Below are 4,880 nucleotides of genomic sequence, written 5' to 3'. Positions count from 1 at the left end.
CATGCGAGTGTGTGTGTGTGTGGGTGTTTTATTCGGTTTGAGCCGAGTGCCCGTTCTTGCTTTATAACTCGAGATGATGTGATTTTTTGTGATGAGTGTGTCTTGCATGTGTGAGTTGCTATGTTTTTGAAAGTAAATCGGGGTTTTTGTGGTTGGACACCCTCAAATGAGGCACCACCATGAAGCCACCGCCACCGGTGATGAACTCCGGTGAACCGGTGGTGAGTGATGATTTATAACTGAGCTCTAGTATTCATAAACTTATTTTCGGTGTTTCATATGGTGATTACCTAAAACCGAATGGGTTTTTGATTTTGAAAGTTATTGAGTTGATTTTTGTTGATTAAAGTGATTGTGGATTATTGTTTTAGGATAATAGTGAGAAATTATAATAATTGATGATTTAAGGATTTGGAAAATGTTTGCATGTGATGATTTCCTAAAACCCGGATGGGTTCTTGATTTTAGAGGATCAAATTATTTTTTTAGTGATGAAATGACTTGTTGATGTTTATCCTTGGAAATTATTGGATAATTAGAGTGATTGGTAGAACAATTGCTTAAATGGTTGCATGCATGTTATGATTTTAAAAATTTCGAATGTATTTGATTTTTCTTGAAGAATTAAGATTGATTGATGTGTTTAAATGGACTTTAAAGATGATTTGATTTGGTTTTAGAAGAAATAGTAAATGCATGTGAAGATAGAGTTGTGCATGTAAGTGATTAGGCTAAAAGATGATTTAAAAAGAATGAGTGGTGACTTGATCCCAAGTTTATATGCAATTTTGGTGATGCATGTTATTGTTTTATTTTGGGTTGTGTTTTGTGGTTATGCCGAATGGAAATAGGTATAAAGTGATCGATTTGATTCCTTACCTTGCTAAATGAATGCATGTAATTTATAGATAATGTGATTTATGTGTGTGTTTTGGTTCGAATAAAATGATGAAAAAGGAAGGATTGAGTCGTCTTGATATAAGGTTATATAAGTGATATGATAACTCAAGTATAGAGTTTGAAAAACAAGGATTAAATGCTATATGTCGTATTTGCATCGTAATGCGTGATTCGAAGACTATATGGTTAATAATATTATATATAATATATATATATATTATATATATATATATAATAATTATATATATATATATATATACGGGCTTTGGTATAAACGTGTCGTGTGATCATATTTAGTATATATACTCTTAGGGTATTGCGATTAAGGAAATTGTTAAGCGTTCTAGGAACGTCGAGTGAGAATCTAATTAGGGTTTAATTGTTGATTGTAGATTCGGAGCGTGAAGGCATTCGGGCTAGGAAAGGGAAAAATATACTAGGTAGCAGTAGTTCAACTTTTGTGAAACAGGAAAGCGAATTCAGGCAAGTAACTCTACTTACTTGTGTAAATTGTTATAGAAAGGATATTGTTCATGCCATGTAGAGTATTGAACTTTTAGTATGTACCCATGTTATTGATTCTTGAGATACCCTGTCATTGTCCTTGTGAACTTGTTATTGATAAGATTATTGTTCAAACCCTTTGGTAACCTTTTCTTATCCTGATCACCTGTTAATACCTTGAATTCTTGTAAACCCTATAAGAACCTTTACGAACCCCTTGTGTAATAATCCTTCATTTCTTTATAATCTTATTCATGATGATCCTTAAAACTGCTATGATTCCCTAACTTGTGTACCTTGTGAACATTTGATCAAGATCCCTAGAATTGAACTTTAATTATCCTTGATTCATTTCTCTATCTTTGAATTCTTGAAATTGAACTTAAGAATGAGTTTCGACTTGAAAGAGTCTGAATGATTTCATATTCTCGGTAATGATAAATGAATTTAGTAAAACCTTATTTTGCAACACAAGGTTTTCCAAACGAATTCCTGATGGATTGGATTGAGACGTAAGAGACTAGTGGGACTAGTCCAATCATATAAAGAGGCTAGCGGGGCTAGTCCAGTTTAAGGCTGAAATTATGTCGGTACCTTAAAGACCAGATGAAGGTCGGTACGGGCTGATCACCCGTATTATTATGAATTGAAAGTTAAAGTAGTCCAATCAAGGGTTCCATAATTATTTAAAGAGGAATTGAATCTTATTAAGTGTTTGATTCTTTGAAAATGAAATGGCTTACACTATTTTGAAAAGAGTTGATTGTGATATTGATTAGCTTACAGCTAGTGAACCTTGAAATTTTATTCTGATAATATTATCAATCGTATAATTGATTTTCAATGATGAAAAGATTCTCGCTTTCCATTTGATAGATCATTTGAGATCCGTTATTGATTTATGATGAATGTCGGCTTTCACCCTATCTTGAGCCTTGAAATCCCAAAGCTTTTCTTCATAACCCTTTCATAGCCCAAAAAGACAGAAATCTGCCACCTAAGATGTTAAAGAAGAATGCCCTGAAAAACAGTAATGGTATATTGTGGATTTTGTATCGTAGAACTGTTTATAGTTACTTGCTGAGTTTTATACTCATATGTTTGTTTTGATCTAACCATGACAGTTAAGCAAGAGGATGACCGGGCTTAGGCGCACTGCTCATAAGAGCGTACCTGGTGGTCCAACCGTGTTGAGGGCTTCCAGATGCCAGAGCAGGTAGTACAGGTTATGACTGAGCAAACGCTTAACCAGAAAGTTGTAAAGATACAATGGGTTATCTGTCGGTTCCAAGTCGGAATCGATTATGTAAACTTGGTTTTATCTTGGGGTTGTAAATTATATTTATGGTTGGTAGTTGTAATCTTGTCTCAAACTTTATCCTGTTTGATCATGTTAGTAGTTAATCAGGGTTTATGCTTATTTAATTCATAGATTAAAGGTGTGTGGGTCCTCATTTCCTAACTCCGAGATTGAGGGCGTCACACTGGTGAGCAATATACATGCCTAAATATATCATCCAGGTTCAGTATATTTTTTGTCAGATATCTGGAGAAACCTTTTCACAATAAGATGGAGATAAATACGAGACTCGTTAGTGTATGACGCATCATGTTGCACTGTAATCAGCTTTCTACGAGGTCTGAAACACAAGCTCATGAGTTCTGCATTATATAGATGCATGTGATTTAATTGTGGTCCCTAAGAATAAACTATTTTATGGTGTTAGATCATATATGTGCTTTTCATTGTCTATTATACTTCATTCGACATTTACTTAAAATATTGAAGCACAATCATGCTTCACTATATAAAAAAAAATTGAAACTGTATGTGATAGGTAAAGTTTTTAGCTAAATATGCTTGTGCTGAGTTGTTTTACAATTTAAGTACACTAACTAAAAGTTCAATTTATATAAAATAAATAGTTATGTATGTGCTATACTTAAAAGAGTACTAAACTTAATCAAGTTGAGGGTAAGTGTTAACCATGTAAGAGATCAGAGAGGTTTTGATTAGGCAGATAATCACATATAAGAAGCTTTTCTTCTCTCTTTCTTGATACCAAGCTCTCAGTGGGATCAAATTCTACTCAATAATCAAATTCTCACATCGAACTCGACCTAACCGCTTGATCACCAGAAAGCATCGACCCAACTGCTTGATCACCGACAACTCAAACCAAAATTAAAAAGTTTAGAATATAACACATAATGTAATCAAAGAATAAAAGTTAAAAATTAAAATATAAAAACATGATATAATAAAAGCCTGAAAACATAATTAGTAGAGAATGATACAAACAAAAAAAATAAGAAAATTGAAAATGTAAATCAATTTAGATATGCTTAATTAAAATCATTTGCCACACCCTACAGAATTAAAAAAAGAATGAAATATATTGAAATTAGACTTACAACAAATGATAAACCATAATTAGGCCCGGAATGAAGAAATATATGAACAACTAAACATACATCAACAAATGAGCAGAATATCACCTTTTTGATGAGTTCGCCTCGTCAAACATCCAACAAAGGCGGAGTAGTGGCACATTGACAAAATTTATATAGTGGCAGCTGGGAAAATGAGGGATTGTAACCTGAAGGGCTTTTAATTTGCAGATTAAGGGATGCAGAAAGATGTATTATTAATCAAAGAATAATTATTAATTAATTAAACAAACAAAAAGCCAAATATGAAATAACCCACCGATAATTATTATTGGGAAAACTGGAGGAATTAGAATACAAGAATAGGAGGCCTAGGAGCAACACGTAAGACACGCGTGATCCTCCTTTACATAGATATATAAAGATTGTCGGGAAAAAAAGTCTAAAATTCTCAAATTTATCTCCAGCTTGTAAAGAGTATGTGTTATGGTCCCGGGCTATGGATCTCGTCACGGGTCTATTATCAGGAATAGATGGATTGATTCCCCTATTCTTAGAGGAACTTATCTCTTCAACTCTCCTTACACAATTGTTGCTGAATAAGTAGTAATTTTATTTCATTCAATCGTCTCTCCATATATAGGAAAAGAACGAATAAGATAACACACAATTAAGGGAAATACATAAATAATGATTCACACAATCAGGGAGCTATCTTTGATTCTACCTATGACCGAGGAACACAACCAAATCACATAGCCATAAAATCAGCTATGACTTATTTAACAAAAGATTTACTTAAAAACAAATCCCTGAAAATATTTTAGAAATAAAAATGTGATCATATTTCTGAAATTACTCCAACAGTTTGCTGCTTTCCTTTATTCTTCTTTTGGTACTTTTGACCAAAGAATGCATCCACAAGTATGCAGCAATTATACTAAACTAAACATCAACAAAAGTAAAATGATCCAAAGAAATGGTCAAATGACTGTTAGTTGCTAGAGCAGATCGTACTAAGATACTATAGTATGCGTGAGTTATTTGAAATAAAGTCTTATCCAAAATTATGAATTGATGATCAA

The sequence above is a fragment of the Apium graveolens genome, chromosome 7, assembly GCF_009905375.1.
Source record: "Apium graveolens cultivar Ventura chromosome 7, ASM990537v1, whole genome shotgun sequence".
NCBI lineage: Eukaryota > Viridiplantae > Streptophyta > Magnoliopsida > Apiales > Apiaceae > Apium > Apium graveolens.
The sequence above is the reverse complement of the archived record's forward strand: the minus strand, read 5'-3'. Positions refer to the sequence as shown.